This window comes from Grampus griseus (assembly GCF_964374135.1).
Source record: "Grampus griseus genome assembly, chromosome: 4".
NCBI lineage: Eukaryota > Metazoa > Chordata > Mammalia > Artiodactyla > Delphinidae > Grampus > Grampus griseus.
Window position 1 is genome coordinate 47,960,639 of NC_138997.1, and position 15,913 is coordinate 47,976,551.

At 40.4% G+C, this 15,913-nt stretch overlaps 1 protein-coding gene across 1 annotated transcript in view; it reads left to right on the forward strand.

Annotated features, from left to right (window-relative positions):
- RASSF6 (Ras association domain family member 6) overlaps positions 1-15,913 on the forward strand; it is a gene marked incomplete at its 3' end in the record, with an annotated part of 59,804 nt that overhangs the window by 15,130 nt on the left and 28,761 nt on the right. The gene's annotated exons all lie outside the window — the stretch shown is intronic.

Genomic DNA, 15,913 nt, shown 5'->3' on the forward strand with positions numbered 1-15,913 from the left:
CTTTTTCATCTACTTCAGCTACACAGCTGCTCTTCACCTCTTGGATTCCTGAGAAAGCAAGGTCCTTTCTCACCAAAACCTTTAGATTTACCCTTATGATCAGATTAAAAGGCACCCTAAGCAGGCACCGCATGATCCAAGTAGCAATTCACAGTCCCCTTCTGCACTCATGGGCATCTCCATGACCTCTCTTCCCCTATAAAACCTCAAGACAAAGGTCAGAGAGAAGTCCCAGTGCCCTCCCTAACTCATGTCTGCTCCAAGGGGTGGTCCTGTCCTTCCCAATCCTGCTATTGGTTCACATGTGTTTCTCTTTATTCTCAGGCCTTGAACTCTCTGTTTCTCTAGAACAGCTTTCTTCCACCTTCATGAAGCTCTTTGTTCTGTTTTTAATTGATTTATGTCGATCTCATTTGTAGCCATGAGCAGCTGATGGTAACTTCTCGTCCTGGACACCACATTTCTTTTATTCATCTGTGTAATCACAGTATGAAAATCAAGAATTTTCACTGAAATAAACACCTATTCCATACACCAGTGATTACCAGGTCAACTTTCGTTTCCTTTGTAATATTTTATAGTTTCCCAATCTCAGTTTCTCACTTTTCCCATGAAATCCTCCCTGAACTGCAGTAAGATTTTAATTAGCCTGTTAATTACTTGTGTATTTGTTCTTTTAAAATATTTACTTCCTAATTATGAAAGTATCATTATTTTATAAATTATTGTATTTTATATATTTATATTATAAAAGCTGAGAAAATATAGAAACATATAGATTGAAAGAATAAAGTTATCCATAATCTTACTACTCAGAAAATGTACTATTTAATTTTGTCATATTACCCATATTCTAAGGATTTTATTTTATATAGTTGAGATCATTCTATATCTTGTTTTACACACCTGGCATTATATTACAAATATTTTCCCATACTATTAAAATAATCTTCCTAAAGATGATTTTAATGATACTATATCACTCAACAATATAGAAATGTCATAATATAATTTCTTTAATTTTGACCTTCAAGATGGCTCCAACATTTTGAATATACAAGGACTAGTTCACAGAAGTGTAATTACTGAATCAAAGTATACAAGTAAATCTAATGTTATTGTTACAAATTAGCTTTCTAAAATAGTTTGATGAGCTGTCTCTCCCACCAACAGCTTAAGGCTTCTTGCCTTGTCTTTACTGCCTCATAACAGATGCCTGGTTTCCCAAGGTAGAATGTAAGCCCCTTGAAGGTAAGACCTAAGTATCTTTTGCATTCTCTTTCCCAAGGTGAGGTACCTGGATGGCCTTGATACATGAGATGATTTTAGGTTAAACATAAATAATTGGTTTTTATTTGAACACTCTTGGAAAGCATTAGAAAAATATAACTAGCACATGAAATCTTTGATTTCACAAACATTATTTCTCAGGACAGATAAAAGCTTGCTTAGTAACCAAGTTACTAAGTAACTTGGTTGGGTTTCTGTCACTCACAACCATGGGTCCTATAACTAATGAAAACACCCATCCTGAACTACATGCTATCAGAACACTCTCACTTTCTAACGTATTATATTTATTTATTTTATTCCCCAAATAAGACTGAAAATTTAAGGGGAGAGGGTAATGTTTCATATATAATTCTGCAAATATTAATGCAATAAGTAATACATAATTGTTGAATAAATATATAAAAAGAGGAACATCAACTAGAAAAATATTAAGTGATAACAGATTATACTTGGAGTTAGCCAAACTCATAAAAGCAGTACATGAATAATTAGTTTTGAACAGCATATCCATAGCCCTCAGCCAGACTGTATCAATCACTTTCCCACAAAATAGCCTTGAAGCCAGCATTTTGTAATTTTTTAATCGCTGAAAATATTTTTATACATACATTCTAATCATTTAGAATATAAGAAGAGAAAGAAAATGAACAAAATTTGAGAACCTATGTGCATTCCCATTTTATAACTGGCCTACAATGAAATATGTTAAAATGAAACCACATATTCTGGGGGAGGCTATTTCCAAAGTGTCTGCATTTCTAGTGACCCTTATTTTGTGTCATATTTTGAACTGGCTGAATTGGGCACTTGCAGTTTATCTTCTATACCACAGATACACTTTCAGACCCTAGTATCCATGTATTATTGGTATTCCAGGTGGTAAAGTAAAATAATATAGCATTTACGCAAACACTGGACTTGAAGATAGCATTCCTCAAAATGTGGTCCAGGGGCCACCTGCCTTCCGATCAAGATGCTTATTAACAGTGCAGATGCTGCGCTCCCCCTCAGAGCTAATCAGGTGATTCTGAAGTATTACTGGAGTCTAGAAACTACTGCTCAGAGGAGGAAAGGCTTAAAGTTTGAGAACTTCTGCCCACCTGAAATAAACAAAATTTCTGGAACTCAGGGAAATCTTTACAAAATAGTCACCAAAAATTATAATGATACCATTGACTACCTATGATATCCAGCTTGTCATTAACCCCTCCATTCTTTTTTTTTTTTTTTTTTTTTTTTTTTTTTTTGCGGTACGCGGGCCTCTCACTGCTGTGGCCTCTCCTGTTGCGGAGCACAGGCTCCGGACGCACAGGCTCAGTGGCCATGGCTCACGGGCCCAGCCGCTCCGCGGCATGTGGGATCTTCCCAGACCGGGGCACAAACCCGTGTCCCCTGCATCGGCAGGCGGACTCTCAACCACTGCGCCACCAGGGAAGCCCTCTATTCTTCATTTATTCACTTAAGTAGTTATTCAGCTCCCATTCTGTGACAAGCGTTGTTCTGGCAAGACAGAAATCACCAACTTATTTGCGATATTTATTTTCATGCACAGAAATACATGAAAATGCTGCAAATTAATAGGAAAATAGACCTTCCTTAATGAAAATTTTGCTTTCAGCAAACATATGATCCATGAAATAAGAGATATTGATTTAATATCACAGTAAGCAATATAACATTTATGTCTTACTCCTGGATAAGAATTTTCTGAGTTTAGAAACTTCCCTGACTGAAGGGTGTTGGCATAAGTTAACTCCATGCTCAAATGATTAAGATTCCAGTTGCTCTTTCCTTGCCTGGGGTTGTCACTGCTCTGTTGCTTCACGTGGTAAATATTCTAAGTGAGCTGAGTATTAAAAAAAAAAAAAAAGTGGTTCCCTATGGTTGCTTTCAAAGTGCTTTCACTTCAGGTCTTAGGCTAAAATCAGGGCATTTTAGGGGTGAGTAAATGCCAATCCTGAATTTGAAAAAAGAGTTCAAATCCAGTTCTAGAATGTAGATCAGATTTCACTCTCGGAACTTGTTAGATTTTTTTATTCTCCTAATTAGGAACCTAATACAAACCCTTGCAGGCTGCAGCTCTTCCAACAGTGGCCACAAGGCCCATGTGCATTCCTGTCCTTACTAACTAACTCTAATTAGCATGATGTAATAAATTTGAGCAGAAAGTGCATCACTCCAAACAGTTCCTTTTGCCAAGCATGTTGGCCAGTACCCTTTGCTGAAACAAAGAAAGCAGCCACCTGCACCTCTGAGCACAAACTCAGCACAAAGAGCCAGTGTTCCAGGGGCTGCGTCCTACCTGGCGGGCAGAACCAGAGGGCAGTGTTTGCCCAGGTCCCATGGCCTGGGTCTTCTCTGGATCAAAGGAACTGGCGCAAACACTGCAAGCCTCAGCATGCCCTGCAGGTAGGTGTATAAAGACAGGGCCACACTCTTCTGAAGACCTTTGGACTGTTGTCTTTAATAAAGGATAAGGGAGTCCTCCCTGACATATTTTGATAGGAGTCAGGATTTTAAAATAAGCCAGGGCAAAAAGTTTGAGACATGTGTAGGACCATCTCCTTTAAAAATGAGGAACCTTGGGCTTCCCTGGTGGCGCAGTGGTTGAGAGTCCGCCTGCCGATGCAGGGGACGCGGGTTCGTGCCCCGGTCCGGGAAGATCCCACATGCCGCGGAGCGGCTGGGCCCGTGAGCCATGGCCGCTGAGCCTGCGCGTCCGGAGCCTGTGCTCCGCAACGGGAGAGGCCACAAGAGTGAGAGGCCCGCGTATCGCTAAAAAAACAAACAAACAAACAAAAAAACCAATGAGGAATCTTTTTCTATGTGGGAGTTTTCCTTTTAAATTTATGTAAACATTCCCATTATTCATGTCTGGTGACCTAGTAAAAATTCATTTTTATTGTGAGAAATTGGATATCACAATTTTACATAAAGGTCAGTAATATCACCCCCAGACTAGTGAAAAGGGTCATTAAGCTTTATGTCAGATATTTTTCAATGAATATATATTGTTAACAGTCATTGAGCATACCAATATGACTGCTATTCACAATAAAATGAATCTACTCCACATTTACCTATTTTATCACTTTAGTCCATTAAAAAACAACAAGATCATCTGTCTGCCCAATACACACTGAAAATGTTTCAATAGAAAGTCTGATGAGGTCAAAATTCAAAGACTCCAGAAATAGATGACACAGAGTTTACTTGAATTTCTGGTCCTGTTAGCTATGCTGGTAAAAGATCTTTCCCCTCTAAATGTTGCTCAGCATTCAGTTTCCTATATTTTACTCCCTAAACAAACAATTGCTGAGAGCACACCATTAGTCAGACGCTGACTAGAAGCTGGGGTAGCAATTTTGAGCCAAAACAGACAAGAGCCCTACTCTCATGGAGGCTGGAGTCTGAAGCCACTAATCTCCAACTTGAGCCTTTATCAGAATCTCTGGAGAGCTTGGTAAAATAAAGATTGCTGGGCCCCATTCCCAGAGTTTCTGATTCAGCAGGTCTGGAGTAGAGTGAGCACTTGCACATGTAAGTTCCCAGGTGGTACAGATGCTACTGCTCTGGAAATCACAGTGAGACCACAGATCTAAAAGCCTGGTAACAAAATGAGGTCAGTGTTCAGAAGGAAAAGAACCAAGTTCTACGAGAAAATAAGGATCTAGCCTAAGCAGGGAAGTCTAGAGATCTGAAGGTGACGCAAGCTAACAAGGTTAAGAGAGTCAGCAGGAGAGCACTCCTGACACAGGGAGCCAGCCTGACATCTTCACGGCCAGAGGGAGCACAGAGTTCCAGCCAGTGAAAGTTCCCAGAATTGTTGAGGTGCAGGACACAGGAAAAAGCATCTCTGGGGCTTCTCTGGTGGTGCAGTGGTTGAGAATCTGTCTGCTAATCCAGGGGACACGGGTTTGAGCCCTGGTCTGGGAGGATCCCACATGCCGCAGAGCAACTAGGCCTGTGAGCCATGGCCGCTGAGCCTGCGCGTCCGGAGCCTGTGCTCCGCAACAAGAGAGGCCGCGATAGTGAGAGGCCCGCGCACCGCGATGAAGAGTGGCTCCCACTTGCCACAACTAGACAAAGCCCTCGCACAGAAACGAAGACCCAACACAGCAAAAATAAATAAATAAATTACTAAACTCCTACCCCCAACATCTTCTTAAAAAAAAAAAAAAAAAAGCACCTCTGTAAAAGAGGCTAAAGAGGAAGAGAGACCAAGCAGGACTTCACCTGCTGTGATAAGGATTTGGGGTTTTTATACCAAGAGCAGTAGAGAGACATTTAAGGATGTTAACCAAAGCAGATGATATGCTTATGTATGTTCTACATACTCTGGATAGAGTGTGAAGAGTAGATGGAGGATGCCCAGAATAGAAACAAGGAGGCCGCTTAACATATTTTTTCCAATGTAAAGAGAATCAGTGGTCAAAGTCATGGCGACATTACAGAAGAGCACCATAAAAGCCCTGTAAGGAAAGCCCTGTCTGTCGTTCACGCTCACATAGATGACTCCGAGGATCACTGACCACCTGCTGTGTTTCAGACACTCTAGTAACAATCCGGATGGTCCAAGTGGCTGAAAGCCATATCAGTCTGAAAGGCTTAACAGAATAGTTTCTCCATCTCAAGGGAACAAGGGGCATCAGACGGTGATGTCAAGGTAATCATCCTCAACCAGCACAAAATTTCCCAGCTGTTCATACACAAAGCGTGTTCTTTTACCATCAGCCTGCATCTGCTCCAATCATGATGCGTGTTGTGTGACACATCTGTGTTTACTTTTTAACTGGCTTTAAAAAAAATATCTATAGGGCACGTATTAGAGAGACCTAAAAGTTTAAATCATGGAAAAATGAGAAGCAAGATCCTAAGGGAAGCTAGAAACCAACGTAATTGTTTCATTTCCTCATTTCTACACCTAGCCCCACAGCAAGTCCCATCAACTCCACCTCCAATATACAACCACTTCTCACCATCTAGTCCAAGCCACCACTATCTCTTGCCTGGACAACTATTACTGCCTCCTAATTGGGCTGCCAGCTTCCATTCCCTGTCCCCGTAATCCATCCTCCCCGAGCAGCCAGAACGTCTCTTTACAATGTCGTCACGGCGTCCTGCTTAAACCCTCCAAAGCTTCCTATTGCAGACTCCTTACCATAAGAAGTCTCTCTAAGGTCCAATGCGATCTGGCCTGGAGAACTTTTAGAACCTCATCTTGAGCCATTCTTCCCTTGTTTTTCTCCTTTAAACATGTCAAGCTTAGTGCCGCACACAAGATGTGGCACCGGCATCTCTTGCTCAGGACACTTTCTTCGACTCTGCACAGGGCTATAGCTCCTTCCCATTATTCAGGTGTCGGTTTAATATTTCAGGCCTCCTGATCACGTTCTCTAAAATGCCCTCTTTCATCTGCTGCATCACAGGATGATGTTTCATTGTTATTATGGCACTTACCCCTATGTAAAATCAACATATTTCTTTATTTGCTCTTTTGTTTTGTTTTTTATTTCTATCTTCTTCCTCCAGAAAGCAACTCCCATCACTGCACGGGCCCCATTGGTTTTAAATATTGCAGTCTCCCCAGCATCTATTACACAGTAATCCCTCAATAAACTTTTGTTGATGATGAGTGAGTATGGGAGTATTAGCATCAAGGAACTAAATCAGGACTTTAGTATTTTGGCTTGACATATGTTACCCTTAAATACTGTTTCATACCTAGTGGCAAGGTGATTATATCAGGGCTTCTCTCCATTTTAACATACATGCAAATTTCCTGGGGATCTCGGTTAAAATACAGATTCTGATTTCTAACAAGATGCCTCCCAAGTACTCAGACAATATTTGGATAGGAGTCACCCTTGAATCCCGTGATAGAACAATGACCTCCTAAAGATGTCTACTTCCTAATCCCCTGAACCTGTAAATATTTTACATTACGTCACAAAAGGGAATTAAGGTTGCAGATGGAATTAAGGATGCTAATCCATTAGCATCCCTTAAATTTGGGAGATTATCCAGATGGGCCCAATGTTATCATAAGGGTCCTTATGTGGGAGGGTAGGAGAACTATGTGAAAAGATTCCATGTCAGAGTGATGGAGTGGGAAGGATTGTATAGCCAATGCTGGCTTTGAAGATGGAAAAGGGAGCCGGAGGCCAAAGAATGTGGGTAGACTGTGGAAAGTGGAGAAAGCAAGGAAATGTATTCTCCCCTAGAGCCTTCAGAAGAAGTACAGCCTTGCTGATACCTTGGTTATAGCCAGTGAGACCTGTAGAACTGTAAGATAATGTTTATGTTGTTTAAAGCCACTAGGTTTGTAGTAATTTGTTACAGCAGCAATAGGAAACTAGAACAAACCTCCTCCCAAAGAATGTCCGCAAGGACAGTGTTCTCTGGCCTCTTACTTCAGTAACAGAGGAGGAAAGGGCAGAAGTGTTAGCAGGCTGGTTATATGTAACTATTTTAGTTTCAGTTGGAATGTCCGCCTGTTTCAACCTGCAACCTGCCAGTTGATAGACTTCCCTTCCCCTAAAAGAAGAATATCACCATGATTCTCAGCATCCTGAGATCTAAAAGATCTCAAAAGTGTGGTCTCTGGGACTTCCCTGGTGGCGCAGTGGTTGAGAGTCCGCCTGCCAGTGCGGGGGACGCGGGTTCGTGCCCCGGTCCGGGAAGATCCCACATGCCGCGGAGCGGCTGGGCCCATGAGCCATGGCCGCTGAGCCTGCGCGTCCGGAGCCTGTGCTCTGCAACGGGAGAGGCCACGGCAGTGAGAGGCCCGCGTACCGCAGAGAATAAAAAAAAAAAAAAAGTGTGGTCTCTGGACTAGCAGCACCAGAATCACCTGGGAACACGTTAAAAATGCAAATTCTCAGGACCCACACCGGACATAACTCAATAAGAAACTTTGGAGGTGCCCCTCATGATCTGTTTCAACAAGCCCTTCAGGTCGGGTTTTAGAACCATTTATCTAACATAGCACATCTACCACTGTGTTTCATATTGTCCACACATTCAGGGCACATAATTTTTCTGTAGTTTTCAAACAGCTTTTTCTTGGTCACTAAATATTTCTTTGTTCTCTCCAAAACCATCAGCTACAACAAGAAACAGACTGTTCCATCAAAGTGGAGGTAGTTTCAAGTCCCTACTCTGGATTAGAATAGAATATAAAAATCAGTACTAATTTGCAAATAGTGTCAGGGCTGCGAGCCAGAGACCATACTTCTCTGTGTTTCAGGCCAGAAAAGGAGATTGTAGAGCATAGACTTCCCTCATTCTTTCTTCCCTGTCCACAAACTCCTTGGGCTGCCCTTAGGAAGTCAGCTGCATGTGATAACAGAAACCAAGGTCTGATGCGGAAGCTGCTCATTGCAGCCGCCAACTGGAATAATAGACTGTGACTTTTTAAAAAATCTTTTTCATAAAAATCTTCAGAAGCCAAACCATAGAGGGAAAGAGAGTAGATAAGTGTCTTCCTTTATCTGAGGTTGTTAGAAAACAAGCTAGTGTGTTAAAATATAAAATCTGATAGTTACGCTTATAAAGGAATTCTCTTCAAAATCAGATACCAGTTCTAAAACACATTCCTGTCTTCTTCAGAAGCACGAGCATTTTAATAAACGATACAATCCTTCTTTGCCTCTCCCTTTTTAGACCCTCTTCCATGTCTTACCAACATCTAGTGACATTGTTCTGAGTAGCTACAGCTCCTCTCTTAAACAGTGGAGTTTTCATAATCAAGAAAACATTTGGGGGGTTTTTGTTTTCTATCAAGCAACTAGCCAACAGTCACTTCAAATTTCTTTTTAATATTGCGAAATTATACCTTAATTTTTAATCCTTTTGCTTTTATCTGAGTTCTAGGTGTTAAGGACCTGAGAGAAGTGGATAGATGTATTCATTAATAGCTCCAGGGCCATTGTTTACAGGGGTAATCTTAAAAAGATGTATACCTCGGAAAATACAAAAGTCACAAAATGGCCAAAAGCAGCCAGAGGGTGGGAGGTGAGACAAGTCTAGTTATATTACCTTACTGATTAATTACTAATGGATTTCAGGAAACTCCCAGGGCCTTTTTATTATCAATTGTCAGCACGGACAGAGACTTAGGGTCTAGAATAGAACTGCTTGGAAGAAAAAGATAAACAAATCACAGGCACCATCCTCCTAACCACCAGCAACAATTAATGATACTTGAGCAGAGTTGCTAAAGCTGTTGAAAACCCTTCCTTTTCAAAAACGGCAACCCTTTGAAGGAAGTCGGGAGAGTTCAACAAATTCAGGGCTCCCTGATCATTTTAGGTTTTGCATTTTTGCTTCCATCGAGATAGCCCTTCCCTTCCCAGCTTCTCAGTATTCAAACTGTGGAACCCAATCCCTTCATTTGCAATGGAAATGAATAACCTACTTTGCTAACTGAAGAAAGTCTCTAAGCAAAGGTTGAAAAGCAGTCTTCTTTCCTCATCGTTTGAGCCAGGAGATGAGGCCAAAGACAAAAAGAAATGGAGCCGTAGCCACTTATGAAAGAGGGGCAGCAGGAGTTTGCAATTGTATTCCAGGATTCAAGTTGACAGTAACGAAGGATAACGTGGGTTAAGAGAATTCTGCTGCTGCTTGCAGACATCAGTAATATGGAATGATGGTTTGTCTTGGCAAAGAGCTTAATGATAAGGCTTTACTCGTTCTTTTGTCCGCATATTTCCTGGTTCCCCTTTCCAAAAACATACAGAAGTTCATATTACATGTTTATGGAAGAAAAATTATGAAAACATTATGACTGTATTATGCACTTACTATATAGAATTTGAAAAGTATACAGAACTACAACACATAAAATAAAACATCACAACCGTAATTCCCAGAAAATGATCAATTTGCTATCTTTACATGTTAATATATTTTTTGTAAAAATAACTCTGAGTTAAGTTTTAAATTCAGTTTTTTGAACCTGACATTAAATAGTTAATCTCATTGCTAAAATGTAACATTATGAACAAAATTGGGAGGGGTGACTGTATAAAAGAGCAAGCTAGCATTTTTATTCTGCCTCAATTTCTCATCTCTTTGAAAAGACTCTTTCGAATGTTTTAGGTTCCTGCTCTTAAACATGGTAATACAAACAGCAGGATGCTGTCTCTAGTGCTGCTGTCACTATCTGGTTCCGTGGCTGCCTGGCTGGGAGCCTGAACATTTTTCAGCAAGTCTCCAAGAGGCAGAAATAACACAAACTCAGGAAGCACAGCCATGGCCAAAATTGCCTTTGGTGACTACATTGGGCTGTATATTCCACTGAAGTTTATTTTGTGTCATGTGGCAATCTCTGAAGCTTGCGTTGGGCTACAGCATACAACGGTATTTCCGGTTTGCCTTTGTCCAAATTTTAAGAATCACTTAGTAAAGAATGAGACGGGGTTTTCTGGTTTCCAGGAAAAGGATTAGATAGCCACTGAATTATGCTGTAAATCATTACTAAAATGAGGGAGAACTCTTATTACAACTAAAATTTGACACTCATTCTGTCTATGGGTGCAGGGCATAACTCATTTCCATTCATCATGCTGTCCAATATGTCAATGCATATTACAGTTTATAAAATTAAACACAAAGTGTTTCTTCCGGCCAAATAGCGTGATAAGATTGAGGAACTCCTCTCTTGCTCAGCCCATTATTCATGACAAACGTCAGAATGTGGGTAATTCCCATCTGCTGAGCAGATGCAATTCAGACCACAAAGTGCAAAGTACACCTAAGCATTTTACAGTCAACTCTGGATCCACTTTTACTCATTAAAACTGAGCTGGGAGCCTTACAGGAACAGGGAACCTTTAAAGGAGCAGGAACCCTGGCATCATTCCCCTACACCTGTCGCCCCCTCCCATGTTAAGTCTTTCCCTGGTTAGCACTCACCCAGGAGCTGTAATGACTAATTCTGGGTGTCCATCTGCATCTATCAGGGTCCCCTCTCTGTACTGTCAGTGCACAGTGCCAGCTTCTGTCCCGGCGAAGCTTAAGATTCTATGTGTTCGTTTAGTTAGAAGTCCAGTTTACATGGAAGCTTGCTATTCCTTCGTTTTATAAAAACACTATTCATGTTATATATTATGTGATAATGTTTTTTAAAAATCCTTAGGATATATTATGATACAGTATTTCATGTTTGAGAAAACCAAGCTCTTCTTAAAAAATCAATTTATGTATCACACGTAAAGTATTGATATACAGGCTGTTTGTACCATGCCGACTTCTTGGGTGTCCCTGTGGCTTCTAGAAAAATTTGTAAACTGAGAAGACTGGATATGGAATTCATTCCTTATCACCCACTTTATAGCTTTGTTAGGGCAGCTGAACAGCTGTCTGGTCTAGGCTGGCGGGGGACTTTTTGGAGCTGAGAGGGAAAAGTACACAGATGATTTTTTTCCTTTTTATGAGATAGGGAGGTCCATAGGTAACATTTAAGTTAAATCCTAAAAAATACATTATAATTAGCACTGACAAGTCACCATGTATATTAAATCAGTCTTCCCTTTCCTGACTAGGGACTGCCTAGATAACACTTTAGTGGTGGCCTTTGGATCTCCTAAACCAAATAATCCCTATACTTATTTTAGGTCTCTTCTAGACTTTAGATTCTTCTGTACATGAGGGACATTTGATCACCTTTCCACAGAACATAGCCTTGGCTCTCTACCCCAATACCATTGCAATTGTTCCACTCATCTTGCTGCCTCCGTGTTGCTTTGTCCTGAAATCTGTCTTCCATAAGCTCCCTAGTGGCCCTTAGAAGCATCATACCTTACACTTGCCTGCAACCTCCAGTAAGTGCCCATTGCCTGCAGGGTGAATTTTAAGCTTCTTAAAATGGTTCACAAGGTTCCTGCCTTCTTCTTCATCACTCACCATTCCCCATTTTACATGTTCTACTCTTAGAGTCCCAACTCTTTGAGCTTTTGCCACAAAAACTACAGAAATATCTAGAATGTCCTTGTTAATATTTTCTTTGCCTGGTAAGCTTCTCACACCCTTCTTGCTTAATCCTTCCCCTCCAGAGTGCACAATAGGCAGCATCTATTCCCTCAAGCTCTCACCCACCTCAGTGTACGGATGAGGCCTCTTTATTGTGATCACACAGCAAACCATTAGGACAGGTCTTCTGTTAGAGGACAAAATTTGAATCAGTCAGCGGATAAGAGATAATCAACTTGACAATAACTTCTTCAGCTCTTTGTGCCCTTAATGCCAACAAGTCGAGTTAGAATGTTGCAGGCTACACTTTATCCTCCTGTTGTATTAACCCATTGCTTCAACAGGTGCATAGACTAATCATCTCCAATATTTCCTCTGGTAAAGTGCATACGATTAAATTGTGATGAAGTTTTAATATTTGGAATGCATACACCATTACTGCAGTTGTTCACCTGACTTCCGGATTTTCTTTTCTAGTTCCTCACTTTATTACACCGTTAACTTACCTAATTTTATCCCAACACTATTTTACTGAACTATTTTCTTCTTCCACATGCCAAAATCCTTCAAAGTTTCACTGATAGTCAGAAAGATCCTGCCTGTGGTGAGAAAAATATGGAAGATTTCTGTGGTATTTAGTTACCCTGTGTTACACATGGTTTATAGGTTGGCCAACTACCTCTGTAAAGGGTCAGATAATAAATATTTTAGGCTTTGTAGGCCATTTGGTTTGTATCACAACTACTCAACTCTGCAGTTATAGAAATAAAGCAGCTATAGACAACAGGCAAACAAAGTAGTGTGGCTGTATTCCAATAAAACTTTATCTGCAAAAGCGGGTGGCCTGGGACCACAGTTTGCTGACTCCCTGGGTCATTTGGAGACTTATTTCTGTGCAGAAAGACTTAGTCAGGTTTTTTCAGATACAGAAACATTTTCCAAGTAGCTTGTTCCCAGAGAATAATCTTTCTAATCAAACATGGTACTGAGGTAAATACTTTGAAGGATACTTGTACCGTACCTTAACATGCAGTTTTATCAGAAACAGAAGCTGAGGGAATAAGGTTATGTAAAGATTCATTTACTTTAATAACAACTCTCACAGCTCAGCATATCAGGAGTTGCATCCCAAGTGAACCGGAAATGTCCGTATGCTGCCCTGGCTCCCAATAATGAGAGCTATAAAAGTGTTCATGCTCTTTACCAGTATGTTAATTTTAAGGAACTATTCCACAGCAATGACTCCAATGAAACAAAATCCCTTGTGTGCCCAGTGATGTTTAGAACAGAAATAGTCATCAACACTAAAATTCTAAAGTAAGCCAGCTGGGAAACGGAAGAATAGCATGGAGGAATTCTGTAGAATTTTTTTATGTGGTGTTCGTGTGGAGTGTACTGATCCTTGGAAATGTGCGCATTAAAAATTACAAGTGAGAAAAGTCAAGTGGAAAGTATGTTTACCTGATCTCAAACATAAAAATCAATACACATGAACTCTGTCATTCATGACTCATTAAATGCTTATTGAATAAGTACCCACTATGAGCACAGCTCTGCTCTAAGCACTGGGAAGACAGCAATGAATAAAATAGACCAAAATTCCTGCCCTCACGGAGCCAAGTATTCCTATGGGAGGGAGACAGGTATTGAAGATCAAAGGGATTTTAGCAATTACTATATCTGGAAGTTTAATATCATGAGATGCCTCCCCCATAAAGCAACTTATATAAAAAAGCTTTCCACCTGTTGATATGTTTGGTTTTATTTTAGGAATAAGACTTCTTCTGATCATTTCATTCAACCAGTGTTTGTTGAGTTCTTACTATGTGCCGTGCTCTCTTCCAGGCACATGAAACATAGTGTGAGCGAAACATGGAAGCAAGCCTAGTCTCTTGGAGCTACAGTCTAGTGAAGGAGACAGAATATAAGATAAATAAATAAAATATATTCAAGGTTAGATGGTGACCAAGGGGCAGAGGTAAGGAGGAAAGCAGGATACAAATGTTGGGAGAAGGCAAACTTTCAGATTTGGTTGTCAAGAAGGACTCCTTGAGCAGGTGACTTTGGAGTAAATACCTAAAAAAAATGAATGCACTAACAGTGTGATGGCGTGGGAGAGGTCATTCTGGGCGGAGGGAACAACATGTATAAGGGCCCTGGGGTGAGAATGTGCCTGGAGTACTCAAGGAACATCAAGGAGGCCAGCGGCTAGAGTTCAGTGAGTGAAGGAAAGAGAAGTAGAAATGAGATGGAAGGTGTAAAAGGGATCAGATCACAACTGGCCTTTGAAGTCATTGGAAGGATATTGGCTTTTATTCTAATGATGAGAAGATATTGAAGAGCTTTGAGCAAAGGAGAGAGGTGATCAGATTTGTTTTAAAATAACTCCTGCTGTTGAGAATAGACAACAAATACAGGGAGGCTTTTAGGAGACTGTTGCCATAACGCAGGTGAGAGAAGATAGCTTGGACCAGCAGGGTGAGTGACAGCAGCATCTTGAGCTGTGGTAGCACAAGGGGAGGATGGAGGTGTGGCAGGAACCAGCATTCCCATTGCCAGAGCCCACCTGCCACAGAGGGTGAGATGCCTAGGAGCAACAACTATTCCTGAACTGTTGCTGTATCTCCAGTGGAAAGCATAAAGTCAGGCACATACTAGGTGCTTAAATTAGGTTGATTAAATGTTGTAAAACAAAAGAGGAATGTGAAACGAAATCTGTTTTACAGCTGTCTCCTGCTACAGAACACTCTCCTCACCACTTTGTCTGCAGTCATTTTCCATTCTTTGGTTATTTATTTATTCTCTTATGAAAATATTTTAATTGTTAACAGTCAAAATAAAACTAACTCAAAATTTTATAAAACAACAACCCCGGGAAGAACTTGACAACAGAGAGGACAGTAGAAAAAAATTTAAAATCATCTCAAATCCTACCACCCACTAGAAATATTTTGATGTATATACTCCAGAATTTTTTTTTTTTTTTTTTTTTTGGCTGCACTACAGAGCTTGTGGGTCTTAGTTCCCTGAACAGCGATCAAACCTGGGGCCTTGGCCATGAAAGCCTGGAGTCCTAACCACTGGACAGCCAGGGAGTTTCCTTTTACTCCAGAATTTTAAACAAAGAATATTTTTAAATGTCAGTTTGTTACTGTCAGATAAAAAGAACCTATACTTACACCATGTGGAAAATAACTCCTTCCTTGTTTATCAGGAAAGTCTTTCAAAATAGCACATAAATTAGCTATTACACATTGTATATGCAAAACTATGTGTTTATATATAGGATTAACCCACTCCACCCCCCGCAGGGAAGGCAAAGCTTTCATCAGGGTTTCAAAAGATACTGTGACTTAAATGGGTTGAGAACCACTGCTTTAGATTATAAATTCAATTCAAACAGCTCTTTGCAGCCAGTCATTTCTTCATTATGGAAGATTTTGAAGGACTTTTTAAAAATCAAATTCAACTTTGAAATTATTAACACACATCTTCACTAAGGGAAAGTAACCACCTAAGACCAGATTTTATTTGTTTTACTTTGATGATTTATTTATGAATTAACACCTTCAACATTTGTTGATGTCCTAAGAAGGCTTCAGTTTTCAATGACCTATATTAAAATGACAGAATAGTAAAGATTCCA